Source organism: Equus asinus, chromosome 1 (genome assembly GCF_041296235.1).
Source record: "Equus asinus isolate D_3611 breed Donkey chromosome 1, EquAss-T2T_v2, whole genome shotgun sequence".
Classification (NCBI taxonomy): Eukaryota; Metazoa; Chordata; class Mammalia; order Perissodactyla; family Equidae; genus Equus; species Equus asinus.
The window spans coordinates 112153541-112179575 of record NC_091790.1 but is presented as its reverse complement, the minus strand read 5'-3'; the positions used below and the strand labels follow the sequence as shown (position 1 = coordinate 112179575).

At 40.2% G+C, this 26035-nt stretch overlaps 1 protein-coding gene across 1 annotated transcript in view; it reads right to left on the bottom strand.

The window, feature by feature from the left end:
* Nucleotides 1–26035, bottom strand: part of FBXL13 (F-box and leucine rich repeat protein 13) — a 208222-nt gene that overhangs the window by 144116 nt on the left and 38071 nt on the right. The window lies entirely within an intron of this gene.

The following is a 26035-nucleotide window of genomic DNA, read 5'->3' as shown; positions in this document are numbered from 1 at the left end:
AACTATGCACCACCTATTATGTAGTACAAACTTACACTAAAAAAGAGAGGAAAACCATCGGAAATTCAAATTTAACTGGGCACCCTGTATTTTTATTTGCTAACTCTGGCAACCCTCACCTGGATTGGGGTCCTGCATTGCTTGTGCTGGTCCTGCCGCTCTCTTAGCCTGAAGACAGACCCTTCGTGCCTGCCTGATCACCTGCCAGTCACCAAGGCCACCACATGTGGACAGCTTCCATGCCCCCAACACTGCTCTATTGACCTGCGAGACTCTCATCAAGTTGGAATTCTTCCATCCTCACTACCTGGCCTGGTTGTAGCCCTTTGGCCAAATCCTCTGAAGACCACTCCCTACCCTAAGCAGGTATGAGACAGTCTGCCCCTCACTCCACCCAGGACTTGCTCCTGGTGGAGTGTCCCACCAGCATACGAACCACCCCCACCTCCCATACAATATGAGATCTTGTGGGAAGGGGGAGAATGTGGATAGATAACAGACAAAAAGCAAACCCGGAGAGGCAAGTCCCAGCTCAGGGCAGGAGAGCAAGCCCCAGAAAGGAGGGGTAGATGGGATTTTTGTTGAACATTTTTTTGACATGGATAAGACTGCAAGCATCATGTTTATCAAATCAGGGAATTCCACTGGGCTGGACGACATAGCTAACTCACCAAACATTGGAATAAAAACCAAAATCAACAAGATGAAATTGAACAGGAATAACAAAAACCGCTGCATTTAGGTTGAGAATAACAGTGACGTAATGCAGAACTGTGGGCCAGCAGTTCAGACGAAGGAGACTCAGCCATTTGGTTCAACGCAAGTTCAAGGATAGCATCAGCACATAGAAGGGGAAAAAAACAAGACTTAAATCCAAACAAACACTATCTCAATTCCTGATTTCACCACTAAACTGTTGGGACCCAAGTTTGTGTCTTCTCAACGTAAAATGGGTACAACACCAAACTCATTAAATTGTGACGACTGAGAAGACAGCACACACTGAGCATGTCATAGCACTTGGAGTATAATCTACTGAAACATTCATTTTTGTTTTGTTCTCTTTACTGTAGGAGGCCAGGAAAAAATGGGAAGACAAGGTTTGTGTGCTAATATTTCAGTCCTTTAATGGCATTTATATGGCAGGGCCAAAAGCAGAAGTTGCCAACCACCAGAAGCCAAATACACCCCCCAAAACACCTAGCCTTAGAGAGAGGAACTGCATCATCCAGTGAGAAGTGTTGCTGGGGGGTGGAGGGGTTCCTGAGGCTTAGGGAAAGAATGGGGACTACGGCAACACCTGTGCTACATTCCCACGCACACTCTCCTAAGAGGTGACAGGCCTCCTAGTGAGTGGTGTCGGAAGCCCACAGTACTGACCACTAGAAGCCTGCCTGGAGCTCCATGATGAAGATCCCTGTGCCCAGGCTGGGCTCAGAAACTGTGGAGCCTCTTGCCTTCAAGGGACTGAGTCAACTCAGTCAGGAAGCACAGGTGTGGTGGCCAACGTGGGCTCAAGTCCAAGGCTCTTGGGTGTTTCGGCTGTGAGAGACCTCGAAGACTCTTGCACAAGCAAGGATCTGGGGCCAGGGGCGATTAGGATTAAATTTCACGATTGAGATTGAATTTGCTGGTTGCCAAATGGGTGGGAACATGTAGCAGATTGACCTATGTAGGAGTATAAATAAATGTGACATTTATTTTCATCCTGGTATCGGGGAGTCTAATTCACACTCTCAACAGAGTTGAAAGGGCTTGTTCAGTCGGAGGGTCGAGCCAAACCCAACCATACCACTGTGATTTAACCCACTTTGCCAAGCACCATTTCTTTCATTTGTAAAAAAAACAAAAAATAATGCCTAATCCACAAAGCTTTTGGGAGAATTACATGAGATAACTAGCATAGTTCTCAGTGTAGTATGGTTGCATTATATACAAATTTGAATTCTGTGGATTTAAAGTAGTGCAATAAAAATATAAGCCCCATTATATGGCAAAATTTGAAATAATGTGAATCCTATTTTATATTTATTCCTATGTGGAAATGTATCTTGAATGGGTATTATTTGCTAATCACTAGTTGAATGTGGAGAATAAATAAAAGGAGAAGTCTAGCATGACTCCCATGGTTCGAACTGGGTGACAAGTATTTACCAAGAAAGGTCAGGAATATGGAGGGGTGGGGAGAAGTTTTGTAAGAGTAGTGGAAAAGTGATGTCTTTAAGTTGGACATGCTAGGTGGTAGATACGGTGGAACATTCAGGTGGAGTTACTCAGCAGGAATCGCTGTTAACGTCCTGAGTCTCAGAAGAGAAAGCTGGCTGGAGACATAAAGATTTGGGAGTCACGAGTAAACAGCATATAACCTAGAGCGTGTATTTGAAATCGCCCAGAGATTGAGGCTGGAGTGAGAAGAACAGAGAAGCAATGATATAGCCCTTACAAACACCATCACACCAGAAGAGAATGGGAACACACTGTCCCTAAAGGAATCTGAAAAGGAATGATCAGGGGCGGCCCCATGGCCGAGTAGTTAAAGTTCCTCATGCTCCACTTCAGTGGCCTGGGTTCACAGGTTCAGATCCCAAGTGCAGGCCTACATCACTCATCAAGCCATGCTGTGGTGGCAACCCACATAGAAAATGGAGGAAGACTGGCACAGATGTTAGCTCAGGGCTAATTTTCCTCAAGAAATAAAAGAAGAAGATTGGCAACTGATGTTAGCTCAGGGTGAATCTTTCCCAAGCAAAAAAAAAAAGGAATGATCAGAGAGATGGACAGAAAACCAAGAGGGAATGTTGTCACTGAGGCTGAGTTTAGAGAGAAATTTAATACAAAAGAAGTTGTCATCCATGTCAGATCACAGGAAAGGTCAATAAAGTCATAAGATTTCCATTAGCTGTTGAAGGTCAATGGTGAGCCTTGCTAGAACAACTTCAGTGGAAAAGTGGGTGCACAGACGGGCTACAGAAATGTCCACTTCAAGGGAGGTGATCCCTGCACTGGACGCTGCACTAGGTGCATCCTGTGTGGAATACTTGTTCTAACTCGAGGCACTGGTGAGTGTGAAGTACTGATCAGAGGAGGAAGCCACGGCATAGGAGAAGCAGATAGGCATCGAGATTAGGTACTGGAAATATAAGATAAATTAGAAAATTCAGGAAAAACCAAACAGATAAGCCATATAGTAAGGAAACGAGAAAGACAAAACAAAGGGGTAGAGGCAGAAATGTAGAATGATTAACATTCTTTTAACCACAAGAATGACAGTTTCCAGGAACACGGTGGGAATCAGACCCTGTGGGGTTAAGGGCTCAGCACAGTGCATTCTCCGCTCCCTGTTGCGCTGGCAAAGGCAGCCTTCTTGATGCAGACAGCAGCATGAGGAAATCCTCAAGCTATGAAGGAAACCATAACTGGTGCAGAGTCTTAAACGATCTGGGAATCTCTGTCTGGGAGAGTGAGCTTTCCATGTAAAAGGATTAACTTGAACCAGGGTGCTCAACGTACACAGGGGTGCTGCTTCCCCCACTGATTCTCATCCGACTGGGCGTTGAGTAATAAATCGAGTGAGTGAATATTCACAGTGACTTGTGTAGTTTTCTCTCACATTGCTACTTGAAGGGAAACCTCAGGACCAGGATAAGGAGGGAGCTGAGTACAAGGATATGAAGTGATCCAGGCAACCTACTACCTGGAGAGCTCCCGTGCCCTTCAGAGGGTTGAGCCCACTCAGAGTGGGGAAAAAAACATGATCCAACTCACTCTATGAGGGACCTATAAATAGAAAATTCTTAAAGACGGAAACCAAGATTGTGGTGGGAGTGGGGATGGGAAGCGTTGAGACTAGAAACTGTCACACAAGAATAAATAGTCAACGGAACCAGGAATTTATAACCACAAAAGGACTAGAAAATAAAATTATACCTATGTTTAAATAATTGACAAATTTAGTCTTATTCCTTGTGGATGCAGCAGAAGGAATCAGAGACAAAAGGTAGTGGGGAAGCTGCTTTTTCTGCTGTGATATAAGAAACAACTCTTTATCTAATCCTTCCCAAAACGGAACAGAATACATCCCAAAGTCAAGAGGCTCTCCAGCACAGAAAGCATTAGACCAGGGGCTGGATAACAATACTGTTAATAGAGATACATCATTCTCTCGGCCTCACACTTCCATATAGAGGCACTTCGGGAATACTCCAGGCCTCTCTCTCCACCTCTCATGCCTCCCCTGGAGAAGAGAAGGGACATACCTGACAGGGGAGTTTGAGAGAAAGAACCAGGCATGCACCTCAGCTCCAGTCCCACTCCACCCTGCCCCGCCCTCAATGCAAGATGCATGCATCCTGGCTGCTCTTGGTAGCCAAGGGAGGTCGGCAGCTGTCCAGCTGTGCAGTGACTGAGGGTGAGTCTATCTGATTCAGGGCTCAAGTGCTAGCAAGCCTCCTTGGGCAACGAGCTTACGTCAGTCTCCTATCAGCTGTGTCAGACAATATTTTGATCTCCATCTGTCTACTTCCCAACTGGTTCCAAATTCGGACAAGGAAAAGGGAGCTATTATATTGCCCCTAAAAGGCCCAAGAATATCAGTGAAGAATATTGTCCTGGGAAAAAGATTGGACCACATAACTCTGAAATCGTTCTATATATAGGATTCTGTGACTTTATGACTTTTCAGATACTTCTAGGACCTTCTAACTTAATGTCTCATTGACATTTCAAATTCAATGAATCTGAAATTAAATTTCTCTTCCCTTCAAACCAGCTCACTCTCCCAACATTCCTGCACATCAAAGGTACAACTAGCCTCACATGCATTGAGATTTAAAAGGTTGAAGTACCCCAATGGTAGGGAAGTTGAAAACATCCCTATCATGATTGCAAATCAATAGTGACATCATTGAGTGGTGGTCAAAAGCCTGACTGTGCTGGCCAAGATCTAGTGAGAGTGTAGAGAAAAGAGAAGGCCAAGGTCAACATCCAGAGGTGCTGTCAGAGAGCTGGGAGGGCGAGGGGAGAGTGAAAAATCTACCATGAGGACAAAGAAAGAATTCCCAGAGAAAACAGCTACGAAATGTCATGCCATAGAAACCAAAAAAGAGCATTTCAAGAAAGCAGCACAGTCAAATGCTATTGAAAGAATGAGGAAGATGAGAAGTGAGCATAGCCTATTGGATTTGATGACTAAGAAATTCCTAGAAATGAGACCAAGTTCATAGGTAGAGCTGAAAGGGGAAAAAATTATTTTCCATTCATTCATTCAACCAACATTCATTGAGCATCTATGGGATATGAATTCAAAGCATGTAAGACACTGTCCCTGTCCTCAAGGCAGTTATAGTCCAAGAGGAAAACAGAAAATAGACAATTATAACAGACAGGAGGAAGTGCCTCAGGTGCTCTGGAAACACATATGAAGGGTAACTAACCAAGACTAGGGGAGAGGACAGAAATCAAAGGTAGCTTCTCTGGAAAAGATGACATCTGAGCTGTGCCTCAGCAGGAGCGATCCCATCAAAGAAGAAGAGAAGGGGCCCCTATACAGAGAGAGCATAATGGTTGGAGCGAGCACCTTGTACTTGGGCAATAGAGACTAGCCCAGCATGGCTTGAACCAAGGATTCCCATGGTGGAGAATAAAGCTGACAGGTAGTGAGGAGCTAGAACACAAAGGGCTCTGTGGGGCATGTTAAAGCCAACGGGGAGTCAAGGGGAGATTTTTAGTAGGAAAGTGACATGAATAAATGTAATTTTAGGAAGACAGCTCTGGTGGGCAAATGAAAAACGAGTTGGGAGGTCAAGGTCAAGAGTAGATGCTGGAAGACTCATGTAGCCTTAATAATGTCACTGATAGGTAATGAGTGACACAAAGAATGGAGAGGAGAAAGTAAGTGAGATTGTACATTGAAAAGGGAAATAATATGCAGTGCAGGATAAAGGAAAGAGGTGAAAGATAATTCCCAAATTCTAGCTGAGTCGACCAAGTCGAAGTCTATGCCATTCATTTAGAACGGATACAGGAGAAAGAGGAGGTTGGAGCAAGGAAATGATGAGTTCTATATTGGAAGTGCTGAATTGGCTTGTGCCTTTGGAACACTCAGGTACAGACTGGTTACAGCAGTTTCTGAGTGTGTCAGGGGGCAGGTGGGAGGTAGAGTCAGGAAGTTCGACAACACAGATAAGGAGAAAAATAGAATATTAACTCAAGAGAGGAGGGTTGAGAAATGCTGTATAGGAAAGAAGTCAGTTGAATACATTTATAGACGTGGGGGAATAAATCAATAGAAAGAAAGAAATGGAAGGTGAGGGGGCCAGGGAAGTCACAGTGGCGGTTCTCTCATGTTTAATTTTACCCTGATAGTGCAACAAAATGAGAGTTGTCTTCTGAACATAAAACACGGACTCTTGAGTTAATTGGTAAATTGCTTCAACGCACAACACAAGCCATCTAAAACAGATGGCAAACTGCTGACATGAATTAGGCTCCAGCAACCATTTCAATGGAACACTGCATGGTATGGAAAGAAAAACACTTGGCAAGACAAGAAGCATGAGTCAGGGATAAGTGGTGAGTGGTGTGAGCCATGCGTCCAAGATCAATAAAAACCTGGCTCTGCTCCTGCCTTCACTAATTCTGAGATTCCCCTCTCTAGTTGTCCAGGCTCAACAATATCCCATCAGCCTCCTCGCTCATCCTTTCACTCCACATACTAGCTGTTCCAGAATTCCGTTAATGCTTTGGTTCTCACTTGGGTCCTTTCCTTTCCATTCCCACTGATGCCATCCTAGTGCTCGTTCTTAGAGAAAGCCCCTTCTGCCTCCAGACTTCACCCAACCCCCTCCACCCAACCAGGGCAAGAGGAGGAGAGGGAAGACGAGGAAGGGGAAAGACAACAGCTCTCCATGTCTGCCGTCACGTCACTGCCCACTGGCTTAAGCCCAACTCCTGAGTGGACACTCAAGGCCTCAACGATATGACCCCATCCCATTGTTCCAATTTTACATCTTGCAACTCCCAACATAAATTCTCCACTCCAGCCCAACTGACCTACTCAACCACCCCTAAAACGTTTCTCCCATTTTCCTGGCTTTATTTTTAATTCTTTCAACAAAAATCCCTCAAAGAGAAGCCTTCCCTGACAGTACTCCCTACAGTGGCAAACTCCAGCCACTTTTTAAAAATTGAGATAAAATTAACATATTATATTAGTTTCGGGTTTACAACACAGTGATTCGATTTTGGTAGATATTGCAAAATGATCACCACAATAACTCTAATTCACATCCATCACCATATATAGTTACAATTTTTTTTTTCTTATGATGAAACTTTTAAGATCTACTCTCTTAGCAATTTTCAAATAGACTGTACAGTATTATTAACTATAGTCACCATGCTGTACATTACATCCCCTTGACTCATTTTATAACTAAAAGTTTGTATTTTTCGACCCCTTTCACTCATGTCACCCACCCACCCCACCCCCCGCCTCTGACAACTGCCAATCTGTTCTCTGTATCTATGAGTTCGCTTTTGGCTTTTCAGTTTTTGTTTTGTTTAGTTTAGATTCCACATACAAATAAGATCTTACACTATTTGTCTTTCTCTGTTTGACTTATTTCATTTAGCATAATGCCTTCAAGGTCCATCCATGTTGCTAAAAATGGAAAGATTTTCTTCTTTTTTACGGCTGAAGAATATTCCATTGTGTGTGAGTGTGTATATATTTACATATACATAGATATGTACACACACACACACACACACACATACATATACACCACATTTTCTTTATCCATTTGTCCATCCATGGACATTTAGGTTGCTTCCATGTCTTGGCTATTGTAAATAACGCTGCAATGAACATCCTGGTGCATTTGTCTTTTCAGGTTAGTGTTTTCACTTCCTTTGGATAAATACCCAGAAGTGGAATTGCTGGATCATATGGTAGTCCTATTTTTAATTCTTTTAATTCTAATTAAAAGTTATTTTAATTCTCCATACTGTTTTCCATAGTGGCTGCACCAATTTACATTCCCACCAACAGTGCACCAGGGTTCCCTTTTCTCCACATCCTCACCAACACTTGTTATCTCTTGTCTTTCTGGTAATAGCCATTCTGACAGATGTGAGCTGATATCTCATTGTAGTTTTGCATTGCTGATGATTACTGATTTTGAGCACCTTTTCATGTACCTCTTGGCCATCTGTATGTCTTCCTTGCAAAAATGTCTATTCAGATCTTCTGCCCACTTTTTAATCAGATTGTTTGGCTTTTTTGCTATTGAGTTATATGAGTTCTTTATATATTTTGGATATTAAGCCCTTATCAGATCTACGATTTGCAAATATTTTCTCTCTTTGGTAGGTTGCCTTTTCACTTTGTTGATGGTTTCCTTTGCTGTGCAGAAACTTCTAGTTTGATGTAGTCCCACTTAATTATTTTTGCTTTTGTTACCTTTGCTTTTGGTGTTCCCTTTGTTAAAGGTGTTCATTCTCTGCCATGATTTATTTTCTTCATAGCATTCACTTCTGTATGACATGTTCTTGTGTATTTGTTCACTTGCTTGCTATCTGATTCTTCACGCTAAAATACAAGCCCCATGAGAGCAAGACTATTTGTCTGATCCACGGCTACTTCCCCATACTTAACACCGAGCCTGCTACACTGTAAGCATCCAATATCGTTGCTAAATAAATGAAATAAAATCTTGAGTGCCTGCTTGTGCCAATCTCTTAGGTGCTGAGGGTAAAGAAGAAATCGAAACAAATGTAATCGTTGAACCCCAAAAGTATATAATTTAGTGGGAGAGACAGAGAAAAAACAAGAACATTATTAAAAATTAATAGCTATTTACAATGAGAGGTGCAATAAAGGGAAACAACAAGGCCTTAGAGCAGGGCTTGACTTTAGATTGGATAGTCAAGAGAGGTCTCCCTGACGGGCGACATTTAAGCTGAGACGTAAAGAAAGAGAAAGACCTAGTCAAGCTAACAGTGGGTGGAGAAGAGTTATGGGGACAAGAACATGGGTGAAGCCCTCTCTAGGATTTTCTGCATTCACTCCTGACATTTTCCTCTGCTGGGATGCTTGTTTCCACCCAAAATTTCTAGACGTTAAAAGCTAGAAGTGATCCTAGAGGCCGTCTAGCTCACCCTCTCGTTTTACAGAAGCAACTACAAGTATATGCTCTTTGCTAGGGATTTTCAAAGCCCTTAAACTGAGGTTGAAAGAAGGTAGCTGCCCTGTGGAAGGGCAGTAAGCTGACAGGGCCAGCAGGGCTAAGATTAGAATCCAGTGTTCATGACTTCCCATCCCGTGCCGTCTCCATCAATCATCTAAGTTCAACATGTTCATAAGAGTAATTTCTACTGAGAAATTACTACATACTGGGCATTGTTCTAAGCACGTCATATGTATTAATTCATTGAATCCTCACAATAGCAAAGGCAGACGATATTATTATTATTATTATCCCCTCATTACAAATGAGACAACTCAGAAACAAAAAGATTAAGCAACTTGCCCAAGGTCACACAGCTAGTGACAGAATCTGCTGCCCAGAAGCCAGAGCATTCTCTCGATATCTATGCAGCTGCCTCGTTCTGTGGTGCAGTTTTTCATCTTACGACTGAGGTATCATTTTGCAAGGGTGGTTCCTGCTAAAATTAATGAGGCTCTGCTACAATTTAAAAGCCATAAAAACTTTATATCGGAATCATTTGTAAACCACTTTACTTAGATAGCATTACTGATTAAGGCTGAAGAGGTGAAAGCAAGGTCTGTGGGCAGAGCAATGTTCTACCAAAAATAAACTGATCCTAAAGAAGTTTTTAGATGTTTTGCTTCGTCTGCTTTTTCACCCACACCCCAAATCGAGCCAATGCACGCATAGTTCCTTGATAGAGCAATGTGGTTTTGGAAGCTTCCCTTATCTGAAGCTCGCTCAGGACATGCTCACAAAACCTGGAACCAGTCTCTGCTTTGGTGAATTGAGGTCGAACTCACCCCTGAGGTTATCAAAACATGGATTCAAAAAGTCATTGAGAAGACTCTTTTGTTTTACAGTTCTAAGTAACTTAATCCAACAGGCCTGGACCATCTGGTTCTTCTCCTGAACATGGTATGAGTTTTAACAGCTATACAAGGGGTTTTTTTCCAAGTGAGACTCTGAATCACCAACACTACAAAATCTGAATAATATTTTACGATTCTTTGCAAGTCCACACACTATATATCTTTAACTATATATATGTCTTTAACAAACAAAAAGCTATCGTTGTTTAAAATGAAAAACAGCCCTAAGACATTACTTATATTAGTAAACTAATCAAGCAATTTTACATTTTAAGACAACTGCATTACTTAACTATATTATCGAGACTTTCCAAATTCTTCAACATGAGGCTCTCCCCTGTATTGCTTGCCAAACTACACATATACCCAAAAAAAACTTTGCATTTTCATGGAAAATGGTCTCTGCCAACCCTCCCACTAGCTCTGAGTTTGACTGATAGTGTATGAACACTACCATCTGCTAACGAAGCAGCCTTTCCTAACGAGTAAATGACACCAAAGAAAAATGGTTGCAAAACAGAACCCAACTTGTTTTCATGAGTTGATGTCACCGAACCTAAAAAGCAAGCCTACAGTTTAAATATGTTCTCCAAGTTCAAATTACATCTCATTTCAGATGGCTGTTTCCAATTTCTCCGTCAAAATATTAGGCAGCCTAAATGTACAAATCTCAACTTATTTTAAAAACTAACACTCCCAAAAATTTTAAACAAAGTTCGGATCCAACTCACATTACATTTTTATATTTTTATACATTTGTTTCTCAAGTCCCTGAGCAGTAGTTGACCTAAGAAGTTACCAAATTAAATGCCATTTTTAACAATGATTTAAAAAAGTTAACTTTGCAAATCTATTGCATTAACAAGCTTAGCAAATCTAACTGTTCAAGACATGAGTGATAGAATCATTAATTTCCAGTTTTACACTGTTATATAAACTCACTCTTTTATTACCTGTGCATTTTTAATGGACATTCTTGACAATTTATTTGAATGGGACAAAATTTGAGAATATCTCCCTCCAAAAATAACGCTGTGCTTGAATGTCATATAAAGATTTAGTAATTTTAAAAAGAAAAAAGGTACTCATATTTTTTAAGGGTAGGACAACTAATCAGATGTATAACGGTTCTTAATTATTGTTTTTTGTCTCACGAGTAAAATATTCATATTTATATTCCATTTCTTTAGAATTCTCCAAGAAGAATAAACAGAGTGACATAGAAGCTATAATTCTAGCCAAGGGTTCAGGAAAACTAGGTTCTGGTCTCAGTTTTATAGTTGTCCGACTTTGGGTAGGTCATTTGATTTCTCAGATTTTCAAAATTTCTCAGATTCTCCTGAAAAAGGTAAAAGCTTAGCACAAAAATCCCTACGTTCTTTTCTGGATCATGCTATAGTTTGAGCACTCTGGCAGACTCTATAAGTCTGATCCCAAAAGGGCTCAATATCATTCTCCATGGAGGTGGGGGGTGGGAATTGGGACGGAAGACGGCTCAGGAAGCATGACCACGACATGATACCAGAAAGTAACATTTAAAATGCAAAAACTGGCAATGATTTTCATTGTCCTGAGCAACATCCCCAGTAATTCGACATGTTTCCCATATCCTGAAATCGGATTTTCCAAAGTAAATCTAAAACTTCAGCCAGCCCCACATAAACTCTTCTCTGTAAGTTTAGAATTTGGTTGGGGAGATGAGAGTGGGAAACTTTTCAAGATCAAGGGCGAAGAGGCTGAAATTGCCCAATCCCATATTGCTAGCAAGTGGCTAAGGCAAGATATGAACCCACTTCTCCAAAGCCCGGAGCCCGGACTTTTAATCATTATATTATCAAACCAAGACTTCTTATGAGAAAACATGCACATTCATAGCTTGTCGTAAATGTTGAAGTTTTCATGCACAAGTCTCTGTTGGGCCCTGCATCACATTATGAGACGGTTTGCTGGTTCCAGGTGCTGTGGTTCTCTATTAGTCTGCATTCTTAGTCTCTCTGAATTGGGAGAGGGAAGAACATTAAACCAGAGTTCCTTTGCAGCGATTATAAACTGACTTCTTAAATACTCACTTGCTTCTTATCTGTTGTGATTGTTTTGCTTTTGTACTGCAACCAACACGTCTTTTCTGGCAAGGAGGAATGCCCTTTTAAATACCAACTGATGACTGGCAGTTCAAATCCCCATTTGATGAGGCCAACAAGCTGACTGACTCATGCAATCCTCACTCAAAGTCCCCTCCTGCCTACCAATTTGGAGTTTGATGTGACATAGTGACAAAGTTCTAGCCTAAAACATATCAATGAAAGTCTTCACTATGGGGTCTTGGGGAAACTTCGGCTGTCCTAATAAATGAGGATAGATAATCTTTTTTGCCTTCTACTGATGTGGTTGTTCCGCTTCCTCTGGTCTGGTAAGTGAACATGAGACTGGAGGTGGAGTAGTCATATGGCAACCAAGAAACAATAAGCAAGAAGATGCTAAGAATCGTGGAGGAAAAAAATAGAATGATTCCGTTTTTATTGGCACTGTGGAGGACCAGCCCTGGATTGCCTTTCTCTGAGTTTTGTGTTATAGGAAACAAATGAGCCCTTATTTCTTTAAGCCCCACCATCAGTCATGTTTTCTTATATTGGTAGGTGACGGCAGTTCTAGCTGATTCCTTAGAGAATTACTAGACCCAGAATGTTGCGCCTAAGATAGCTACTTTGGAGCACACTGAAGCGTTTGCAGCCAGTCAGTCAGCTTCTAAGACTAGGGGCTTAGAGGTTTTTATATGCTCCTTACATCGTCTTTGTGAAGGCCCACTAAAAGAAACATGGGGTGTTCTTGAAAAAAACGTGGAGCCTAAAGATCTTCCAAAACCTTATCCCTTTTCTCTTCTGTTTCAGCCAGCACTAGGAGATTTTTATAGTTATTGAAAGCTTACCTCTTATGCCTATTCATCACTAATTGTTTAGAGATTTGACTTTCACAAACGAATGAAATGGCCTGGTGAAAATTTTGATGTTTTTATTATAGATCTGCACCCTTTTTCTTAACCTCAAATTGGGGCAGCATAGGGTAATTTCTTAAATGATATATTCATTCATTTGATAAATATTTTTTGTATGCTCGTAAATCAGGGAACATAACATGAATAAGACATAGTCCTAGACATCCAGGAATGATTTAGTTTGGGTGGACCATTGAGTGCCTTGAGTAGGAGGCAACAAAACTATGTTGAGAAACTGTCTTGTATTTAAAGTTAATTGTGAAGTTCTGTCAACTACTCTCCATTGACTGAAAACTTATATTAATAATGGTCTAAAAGTAGCTTTCATCACTACCTGTGGTAGAAATTAAAGCATCTGATATAAATACTACATGTTATAAAGGCAAACTCTCTTGAGAACAGAAAAGGAAGCAAAGATGGGGATGGATGGTACCCATCCATTTGAAAAGAGGGCAGGAAAACAGGATTGAGGAAAGGGGTCAGGAAGTAAGCCGGAGGAGTTCCCAGCTGATGGCATGTATTTCCTCAGTGAAGAGCTTGGAAGTGAAGGGGAAGGTGGGCGAAGCGGGAGATTTAGCGTGAGAAGAGTGAAGAAGGGTTGTATTAGTCTGCTTGAGCTGCCTTAACAAAACACCACAGACCGGGTGGCTTAGACAACAGAAAGTTATTTCTCATGGTTCTGGAGGCTGAGAAGTCCCAGATCATGGTTCTGGCCAATTCGGTTCTTCATGAGAGCTCTCTTCCTGGCTTTCAGATGGTTGCCTTCTTGCTGTGTGCTCACACAGCAAAAGAGAAAGCTCATGTGTCTCTGCCTCTTCTTATGTGGGCAACCGCCCTATTGGACTAGGACCCCACCTTTATGACTTCATTTAATCTTTATCCTCTCTTCACAGGCCCTAATTCCCAACACAGTCACATTGGGAGTTAGGGCTCCAACATAGGAATTTAGGAGGGGAAAACATTCCGTCCATAATAAGAGCTTAAACAGTCTGTAAGAAATGGAAGAAAGAGATCCATAGAAGGATAGACAGGCACTGTTTTGGGCCATCGAAGTTGAATACTATGCAGGTTCAGAAAACCACCAACAGTCTTCCAACTGCTTTGTGGCCTTTTGGCTAAGATCAAGTGTAATAACAGTTTTCAACTTCCAGCCGTGATGAGGTAACTGGTACCAGACTGTCCTTCCCACCATAAACAACTAGAGACATAGACAAAATATATGAAACAGCTGCTTTTAGATGTCAGACAACAGGCATCACAATATTATGATTTCTGAAAGAAGAGAAATAAATGAGATGAGCCTTACGATAGCCCAGGCTTTCTGTGTGGAGGTGGTTATTAGCTGCTTGTGAGAGAAAGAGTTCCTAGTGGTCTCACTAAGCCAAGGAGATAGACAACGGAGTTCAAGGATGTTGAGCTTGCTGGAATTTATGGGCAGACTACTGGAAAAGTGGGAGTTACACAGAAAGAGAGCTTGAGAAATATGCATAGGAATTCTTGCATCTTTGACTGTATTCTAAGCTATGTCTGTGCAGGGTGACATTCCATGAGACTGGACAAAAAATAATCAGGGACAAAATATCTACTAGGGGTCTAGAAGAGAAGCAGCTACTAGAGTTCATACAGGATGGGGCAATACACAACTTGAGACAAATCAGAGTGGAGACACGTCATTGACACTTGTGGCATTCAATAAAGACCCAGAAAAGACATGATACGAGTAAGGATAAGCTAGCCTTAAAGTAGAAGTTACTCTGGACTTTCCTTAACAAAGCTTAAATGTAAGCTGAGAAAAGATTAAGCTTATCTTTAAGTAAATTAACTGACCACCAAAACAAAATTCAAGACTCTTTGAAGTTCCTTAAAGAAAGACAATGATACCCAGGCACTCAATACTATAACTTATAAAATACCCAGCATATGATAAAAAAAAAATTACTATATCTGTAAAGAAGCAGGGAAATACGACACATGACCAAGAGAAAAGTCAAAAATGTAAACATACAGAGAATTGACAGGGCTAATAGAACTGTAGACAAGTTCTTTAAAACAGCTATTATAAAAATGTTCAAGGATTCAAAAGAAAAATGAACTTAATAAGGAGAGAAGGGCAAATTTTAAAAATCAACCAAATAAAACTTCTAGAGATGAATCCAATATCTGTAGTGAAAAAATTTACAAGACAGGCTTAGCAGCAAATTAGACAGCATAATTTTTTTTAACTAAGAAAACATCTTCATTTGTGGGGAGAGGCAGTCAATAACAACAACAACAAAAAATCCCCACTACACAACTAGCCAATTGCCACTAATGACCAATGATTTTCTTGCTACACACTACAAGCAAGTTATTGTTTATTGTGCCCTCCCTCCCTCTCTGTCTCTTTCTGTGATGTTTCTAAAATCAAGATTGACCACATGCATTTCTTTTCCTTTTAAGGTAGTGGAAATAAAAGGAGGTTTGCAAAAGCCTGTAAGAATTAGAAAACAGGCTAAGTTTATCTTATTTTCAAAACTCAACAGCATGTTTCTGGCTATCTGTTACACAGATTGTTGGTGCCCTATTTGCAACTTTGGTGAGTAATGCTCTCTTTACAAGTGATTTAGAGAGAAGTCAATGGCTTTTTAAGATAGTTGCACATATACTGCGCTGAACTTGAAGACATAGCAATAAACAATATTCAAAATGAAGCATGGAAAGAAAAAAAATGCTAACAAAAAATGAACAGGAACTCAATGACCCACGGTACAATATTAAGTTGTCTAATATATGTGTAATTGTAGTCCCAGAAGGAGGAAGAAGACAGAAAAAGATTTGAAGAAGTAATGGCTGAAAACTTTCCAAATTTACTGCAAAATATAAATCTGGATATCTAAGAACTCAGTGAATTCCAAGAATGATAAACACACCAAAAAAAACTATAACAAGGCACATCACAATCAAATTGCTAAAAATTCAGTGATAAAGGAAAAATCTTAAAAACAACATCAAGAGGGAGTGACATCAGCATCACGGCAGAGTGAGCACTTCCCTTAGACTCTCCCTCCTAAGATACAATAAAAAGGACATTTGTATACCAACAAAGGACATTCACACAACGCAAAAGATGTCTGGGAGACCCACACAGCCATACCTCTAAAGGTGGAGGTGCTGGACAACCTGGAGGAGGTGGAGGGAGGTAAGGGGATCTCGTCTCCCACCCCCAATGGCAGAGACCCAGGGCTCCAGACCACCTAACTCTGAGAGGAAAGGGGGCAGGAGTGGCCCTCCGTGGGAACACCTTTGCTCTGCAAGTTCTCTCACAGCCCAGAGGAAAGCCCCACACAGAGGTGACTAAGCTATTGTGGGGTTGTCTTCATTAAGCTAGCACCCCAAGAGAGCAGATAGCAAAGGCAGAGCGAGAACACCCTAGAGATCATGTAGGTGAAAGAAAGTGCCCCTCCCTCCAGCACTCCAGCTCAGCCAGTCAGCCAGAGCACCCATGCAGTTAGAAAAGCAGAAGCTGTGAGCAAGCCAGCTACAGACTGCAGCAGGTTCAGAACACAGATCTTGATCTCCACCCAGTGGCGGCAGGTGGAAGCTGGGACTAGATACTATCACTATGCAGAGGCACAAATCCATGCCATCAAATAGTATGAAAAAATATATTACATCTCCAAACCTGAAGGAAAATGACAAGCACCCAGAAATCAATCCTGAAGGCACAGATATTTATAATCTAAACAACAGAGAATTCAAAGTAGCTATCATAAAAAAAAAATCAATGAGTTACAAGAAAATACAGATAGTCAGTTCAATGAAATCAGCAACTTCTTCACAAAAGAGATTAAAACTATAAAGAAGAACCAATCAGAAATGTTAGAGATGAAAAACACAACGGATGAGATAAAGAAAAATCTGGGCTCGCTGAATAATAGAGCTGATATTATGGAGCAATGAATCATCAGTCTGGAGGACAGAAATATAGAAATCCTTCAGATGGAGAAGAGAGAACTAGGACTAAAAAGAAATGAAGAAATTCTCCGAGAAATATCCAACTAAATTAGAAAATGCAACATAAGGATTACAGGTATTCAAGAGGGAGAAGAGAAGGAGGATGGAGCAGAAAACTCATTCGAAGAAATAATAGCTGAGAACTTTTCAAACCTGGAGAAGAAGCTGGAAATACAAGTGAAAGAAGCCAATATATCACCTAACTATATTAATGCCTTCTCCAAGGCATATATAGTAGTAAAGCTGGCAAAAGCCAATGACAAAGAAAATACTAAGGGCAGCAAGACATAAGAAAATACCTCACGGTAACCACTAAAGAAATAATCAGAACACAGACACAAGTGACAAGTAAAGAGAAAACTGAGAAAACCATCATAGAAAACTACCTAACTGAATTGGTAGTCTGAAATACATGGGACGAGAAACAAAGGAAAGGCAGAAGAACCGGGAAATGAGCAATAAAATGCCAGCATTAAGCTCTCATATATCAATAATCACTCTAAATATAAATGGATTGAATTCTCCAACCAAAAGACACAGAGTGGCTGGATGGATTAAAAAACAAGACCCAACAATGTGCTGCCTCCAGGCAACACATCTCAGCTCTAAAGACAAACACAGGTTCAGAGTGAAGGGATGGGAGACGATACTCCAGGCTAATAGCAGACAAAAGAAAGCAGGTGTCACAACACTTAGACAAGGTAGATTTCAAGATAAAACAGGTAATGAGAGACAAAGAGGGGCAGTATATAATGATCAAAGGGACACTCCACCAAGAAGACATAACACTTATATATGCACCCAAAACACAGGAGCATCAAAGTACATAAAGCAGCTATTAACAAACCTTACAGGAGGGGCTGGCCCCGTGGCCGAGTGGTTAAGTTTGCGCGCTCCGCTGCAGGCGGCCCAGTGTTTCGTTAGTTCGAATCCTGGGCGCAGACATGGCACTGCTCATCAGACCATGCTGAGGCAGCGTCCCACATGCCACAACTAGAAGAACCCACAACGAAGAATACACAACTATGTACCGGGGGGCTTTGGGGAGAAAAAGGAAAAAATAAAATCTTAAAAAAAACCTTACAGGAGATATTAAAAACAATACAATAATACTAGGGGACCTTAACTCCCCACTTACATCAATGGATAGATCAGAAAGTGAACAAGGAAATAGTGAATTTAAACAAAAAACTAGCCCAGATGGACTTTATAGATATATATAGAACACTCCATCCAAACACAGCAGACTAAACATTCTTCTCAAGTGCACATGGAACAATCTCAAAGATAGACCATATGTTGGGAAACAAGGCAAGCCTCAATAAATTTAAGAAGATTGAAATTATATCAAGCATCTTTTCCAACCACAATGCTATGAAACTAGAAAACAACTACAAGAAAAAAGCTGGGAAAGGGACAAAGATTTGGAGACTAAACAACATGATACTGAACAACCAATGGATCATTTAAGAAATTAAAGGGGAAATCAAAAAATATCTGGAACAAACGAAACTGAAAATACACCATACCAATTCCTATGGGATGCACAAAAGAGGTCCTAACAGGAAAATTCATAGTAATATAGGCCTGCCTTAACAAACGAGAAAAATCTCAAATAAGCTATCTTAAACTATACTTGACAGAACTAGAAGAAGAAGAGAAGAAAATGTCCAAAGTCAGCAGATGGAGGGAAATAATAAAATTAGAGCAGAAATAAATGAAATTGAAACAAAAAAGACAGTAGAAAGGATAGATGAAACTAAGAGCTGGTTCTTTGAGAATGGAAACAAAACTGACAAACCCTTAGCCAGACTTACTAAGAAAAAAAGAGAGAAGCCGCAAATAAATAAAATTAGAAACAAAAGAGGGTAAATTACAATGGATACCACAGAAATACAAAGGATTATAAGAGAATACTATGAAAAACTATATGCCAAAAAATTGGACAATCTAGAAGAAATGGATAAATTCTTAGACTCTTACAATCTCCCAAAACTGAATGAAGAAGAAATAGAGAATCTAAACAGACCAATCACAAGTAAAGAGATTGAAGCAGTAATCAAAAACCTCCCCAAAAATAAAAGTCCAGCACCAGGCAGCTTCTCTGGAGAATTCTACCAAACATTCAAAGAAGATTTAATATCTATTCTTCTCAAACTATTCCAGAAATTGAAGAAGATGGAGCACTTCCTAACACATTCTACAAGGCCAACATCACCCTGATCCCAAAACCAGACAAAGACAACACAAAGCAGGAAAATTACAGGCCAATATTGCTGATGAACATAGATGCAAAATTCCTCAACAAGATATTGGCAAACCAAATACAGCAACACATTAAAATAAATCATACACCATGATCAAGTGGGATTTATACCAGAGACACAGGAATGATTCAACATCTGCATATCAACTGATGTGATACACCACATTAACAAAATGAGGAATAAAAACCACATGATCATCTCAATAGACACAGAGAAAACATTTGACAAGATCCAACAGCCATTTATGATAAAAACTCACAATAAAATGGGTAAAGAAAAGTACCTCAACATAATAATGGCCACATATGACAAACCCACAGCCAACATCATACTTAATGGTGAAAAACTGAAAGCCATCCCTCTGAGAAGAGGAACAGAACAAGGGTGCCCACTCTCACCACTCTTATTCAACCATAGTACTGGAGGTTTTGGCCAGAGCAATTAGGCAAGAAAAAGAAATAAAGGGAATCCAAATAGGCAATGAAGGAGTGAAACTCTTGCTGTTTGCAGATAACATGATTTTATATATAGAAAACCCTACAGAATCCATTGGAAAACTATTATAAATCATCAACAACTACAGCAAAGTTGCAAGGTATAAAATCAACTTACAAAAATCAGTTGCATTTCTATACTCTCATAACAAACTAACAGAAAGAGAACTCAAGAATACAATCCCATTTACAATTGCAACAAAAAGAATAGAATATCTAGGAATAAACTTAACCCAGGAGGTGAAAGACCTATAAAATGAAAACTACAAGACATTGCTGAAAGAAATTGATGATGACATAAAGAAATGTAATGAATTCCATGCACATGGATTAAAAGAATAAACATAGTAAAAATGTCCGCACTACCTAAAGCAATCTACAGATTCAGTGCAATCCCAATCAGAATCCCAATGACATTCTCTACAGAAATAGAACAAAGAATCCTAAAATTCACATGGGGCAACAAAAGACTCCAAATAGCTAAAGCAGGCTTGATAAAGAAAGTACAAAGCTGGAAGCATCACAATCCCTGACTTCAAAATATACCACAAAGCTACAGTAACCAAAACAGTACGGTACTAGTACAAAAACAGACAAATAGATCAATGGAACAGAATCAAGAGCCCAGCAATGAGCCCATACATCTATGGATAGCTAATTTTCAACAAGGGAACCAAGAACATACAATGGAGAAAGGTCACTTCAATAAATAGTGTTGAAAACACTGGACAGCCACATGCAAAAGAATGAAAGTAGAACATTACCTTTTGCCATAAACAAAAATTAACTCAAAATGGATCAAAAACTTGAAGGTAAGACCTGAAACCATAAAATTCCTAGAACAGAATATAGACAGTACATTCTTTGGCTTCTGTTTTAGAAGGATCTTTTCAAATACCATGTCTACTCAGACAAGGGAACCAAAAGAAAAAATAAACAAGTGGAATTTCATCAGACTAAAGAGCTTCTGCAAGGCAAAGGAAACCAACAACGAATCAAAAAGACAACCCACCAACTGGGAGAAAATATTTGCAAATCATATATCAGATAAGCGGTTAATCTCTATAATATATAAAGCACTCACACAACTGAACAACAAAAAAACAAACAACCTGAGCAAAAAATGGGCAGAAGATATGGACAGTCGTTTTTCCAAAGAAGACATACAGATGGCCAACAGGCACATGAAAAGATGCTCAACATCACTAACCATCAGGGAAATGCCAATCAAAACTACACTAAGACATCACCTTACACCAGTTGGAATGGCTATAATCACTAAGACAAAAAATAATAAATGTCGGAGAGGTTGTAGAGAGAAGGGAACACTCACCCACTGCTGGTGGGAATGCCAATGGGTACAGCCACTAAGGAAAACAGTATGGAGATTTCTCAAAAAATTCAAAATAGAAATACCACATGATTCAGCCATCCCACTACTGGGTATTTATCCAAAACACTTGAAACCAACAATTCAAAGAGACTTATGCTCCCCTATGTTCATTGTAGTATCATTCATTATAGCCAAGATGTGGAAGCAACCCATGTGCCCATTGACTGATGAATGGATATAGAAGATGTGGTGTATATATACAACGGAATACTACTCAGCTATATAAACAGACAAAATCTTCCCATTCACAACAACACGGACGGACCTGGAGGGTATTATGTTAAGCGAACTAAGCCAGACAGAGAAGGACAAACACCATATGATTTCACTCATATGTGGAAGATAAAGCAACACATGGACAAAGAGAACAGATTAGTGGCTACCAGGCGGAAGGGGTTTGGGGTGTGGGTACAACGGATGAAGGGGCACACTTATTTGGTGACTGACAAATAATAATGTATAACTGAAATTTCACGATGTTATAAACTATTATGACCTCAATAAAAATTGAAGAATTAAAAAAAAGTAACATCAAGAAGAAAAAAGATACATACATACAAAGGAAGAAAAATAAGTCATTCCACTGATTTCTCATTTAAAACGATGCAAGCCAGAAGATAATGGAATGATATCTTTCAAAAGGAATGAATGAAATTTTTTAAAACCTGTCAGCCTAGAATTCTATATCTAGTGAAAATATCTTTCAGAAATACAGGCAAAATAAAGGCTTTTTTGGAGAAATGAAAGTTGAGAAAATTAAGCACCAAGAGACCTGTGCTTCAAGAAATGGTAAAGGATGTTCTCCATGCTGAAGGAAAACAGTTCCAGATGAAAACGCAAATCTAAACAAAAACAAAGAAGGACCAGAAATGGCCAATTTGTGGGAAAATATAAAATGCTTTTTTTCTGAGTCTTTAATTTCTTTAGAAGATAATGAATCCCTTCCACTACCCTTTCTCTTCCTTCTTCCTATACAATTCAGTCCTAAAGCCATTAGGTTGGGCCACCCAAAGTAGGCATCCACGCCAGGGTGAGAGGTGCAGAGAAGCTGTGTTGGCCCAGAGCAGGGTACCAGAAGTAGGGTGCATAAAGGAGAGTATCCACTCAGTGGAGCACCCTTGCACAGGGCTTTGGAGTCTAAGACAGGTGAGGAGGGTGTCCACAAGGAGGAATGGCCCCTGCTATCTTACACAGGGTTTCCCTTCCTTGGTTCACCCTTCTTGTTCTGCTTATGCTCTGACCTTCCACTCTGGCTGCCCCTTTTTAGGGACACCCTCCTCATCCCTCTTAGGCTCCAATGTCATACACTGGGATATCATTCCACATGGATGATGCCTTTCTCATCCTGCTTGTTCTCTGTGAGCTTGTTCACAGTGAGCTCACTGTGTGGTATTGGAGCGCAAAGCAGATGGAGAACAAGACGAGGACATGTGCCCAGCACAGTGAGAGAACAAGCACAGTGAGAAGGCATCATCCATGTGGAAGGATATCTCAGCGTATGATGTTGGATTCTGAGAGGATGAGGAGGGTGCCCCTAAGAAGGGGCAGCCAGAGTGGAAGGTCAGAGCCTGAGCAGGACAAGAAGGGTAAAGCAAGGAAGGGAAACCCTGTGTAAGATACCAGGGGCCAAGCAGGATATGGAGAATGGCTATGTGTCAGGCAATGGCATGAGATGACACAGCCTATGCATCATAAGGAGGGCATCTCCAAAGAGGGGCCGCCTATGTGTAGCATGTGAGGGCCTGAGTAGGGTAAGGAGGGCACCTATGTAGGAAGGCAGTCAGTGGAGGATGTGTTAGCCCCAACAAAGTTAGGAAGGCAACTACACTGGGGGAAAGGCAACTGGCACAGGATGTCAGAGCCCAAGCAGCGTGAGGAGGGCCTCTGCATAACAGGGTGGCCTGGCAAGGGGGATCAAAGCCTGAGCAGGACGAAGAAAGGTATCTACACAGGGAGGGGAAAGTGGCAGCAATATGTGTGACTGGTTCCACACAGGGGGAGTGATCAAATAAGTAAACGTATCAAGAATAATGAGAGGTGGGATTCCACTGTTGGAGAAGGACGTTGCAAATATGGAAAGGGAGAAAACTAGAATGAGCCCTGTGGTGCTAACTCAGAACTGGAAGTACACATGCGCAATTTAGGTTTTCAGCATATAGAGGTACAGACATGGAAACAAACGTGTATATGTGCACCTACTTACAGTTTCTAGTTCTCTCCACTGAGAAGGCATTGGAGAAGCGACACTGCCATGGCAGTGAACACAAGTAGTGCTCAAATCTTGGTTTCTGTTTACAGTTTCCATTAAGAAGGATTCAGGGAACCTTGGAGAAATGACGTATCCAGGGTGCAGTGGGGAAAAGTACAAGATGAGCATGGGACATCCTGCTGTGCTATAAAGTAAGAAATTGCTCAAAGGATGATGGTTACAAGTCAAAAGGACACAGACAGCAACTTGAAAGGACTCCCACTGTCCAAATCTGGGACAATATGAGCACCAAAATAAGTAGTGATAGTAATGGATTAGAACCCATTGAATAAAACAGAAAACCACAAGTCCACACTGCTATAAATAAACTGAAAATTTAATGAGGAATGGGAATATTTATAGAATTTTAAAGTACACACAAAATTCATAACAATTACAAAGGGAACAACTGAAGAGTGGAGAATCTGGCAGACACCACCTGAATCAGGCGATCAAAGTGAACATCGCAATCACGGGCAAACACAAATCCTGTGCGCCTGACACGATGCACTGAGAAGAGCACAGCGTGAGGGCAGTGGTATTTCTAACCAAAATGCAAAACCTGAATATGTTCTTGAGGAAAGATAAAACAAGCTCAAAATGGGAGACATTCTACAATAAAATTGGCCTAATCTTCACGTCAAGGTCATGAAAATTAAAGAAAGACTGAGGAACAGTTGAGGACTGAAGGAGCCTAAGGAGACACACAATCGGTTGCTATGTGTGATTCTGAACTGGATTCTTTGAATTATTGGGACAATGTTGGGATACCTGGGGAAATCTGAATTGGGTCTGAGGATTCTGACAGTTGACTGTAGGAGAATGACTGCAGGCGAATTATACACTGGTAATATTCAGGGGTGATGGGGTATCATGTCGGCAACTTACCCTCAAACTGTTCAGGGAAAAAAGTTCTTTGTACTGTACTTGCAACTTTTATGTAAGTTTGAGATTGTTAAAAATAAAAAACATATGCTGCATAAAAAGCATATGTTGTAGAGATTATATTGTAGAGATTATAAATACAATAGAAATAAAATGCATGACAATAATAGAACGAAGCGCAGGAGAGAGAGAATGAGAGCATACTCTGGTTGGGTTCTTACGTTACATGTAAAGTGGTAGAAAATTATCTGAAGGTATAATCTGTGAGAAGTAGAAAATGCACATTGTAAACTGAAGAGCAGCCACCAACAAAGTAAACAAAGAAACATTAGCAGTCAAAGGTGGAGGAGTCCAAAGACCAATACCAGCTGTATACGTGTAGGAAGGAGTATGATATGGTTTAGAAAAACAGCTAAGAATGACGTATTAATATGACACAAAAAGAAATAATTAGGGCAAGAGTGATAGACTTTCCTATAGAAACCTTTAAAACTTCTTCCATGGAAAGACTCCACAGGCAAAATTGAAAGCAAACACCAAGCGTAGGGAAAAAAGATCTCAAGTATATTCCAGGAAAAGGGTTACTAGTACTAATATATAAAGAGCTATTACAAACTAGGAAGAAAATTATAGGAATTCCAATTTAAAAATAAACAAGATATGAATGGGCAACTTATAAAGAGGAAATAATGGGCAAAAATATCCTTATCTGAATTCCATGCTACACATAAAGTGCAAGATTAGATACACATATAAATATAGATGTAGATATAGATCTTATTCCCCAAAATAAGTTGAACTCACTTCTCTCTGCATTTAGAAAGGTGGATTTAATACGTGGGATTTTATAACATAAAGCTGCCATCAACCAGAATAAGGTGATATTTCACAACTCTTCCATCACTTATCAGATAGTTCCACAAAGTAGAAATTACTTATCTATCAAAATAGGACAGAATATAACCAGTAGTTAGAATGAGGGCTTATTTTTCAAAGATCAAGTCAATGAGTTGTATGATAGAGATACATGATTCTTGTTTTTATGAATTCACTATCTAAGGAAGAAAGATGATATGAATGAATATTTTAACTAACTGAAAGTTTCAATAAGATGAGCCCCATTTACAGTCCAGAGTGGAGGCATAATGTTAAGATTAGAGGTTTAGAGATTAAAAGGTAAGCACTGGGGGCTGGCCTAGTGGCGTAGTGGTTAAGTTTGTATGCTCCACTTCAGCGGCCTGGGGTTTGCTGGTTCAGATCCCAGACAGTGTCATCAGCCATGCTGTGGTAGCGTCCCACATACAAAGTAGAGGAAGACTGGCACAGATGTTAGCTCAGGGCCAATCTTCCTCGAGCAAAAAGATATTGGCTCAGGGTCAATCTTCCTCACCAAAAAAAAAGGTAAGCATTGGAGTATCTAAAATCTGTTGCACCTTAAATGACAAGATAAGCTCGAAGGAAGAAGGAAGGAAAAACATTCCTTGCATTTTTATTTCCTACAACTTTAATTTCTCCATTTTTGATTGTTATATTTATCTTACAGCCACCCAAATGGATGACCTCTAACAAAATGGGATAGCCCAAAGTAGTTGTAAAAAACATATTTCTTCAAAATATGGCTTCCATAATTCAAGTAAGGTTCACAAAATCACTCTTTAAACAAACATTGTGAAAATAACTAG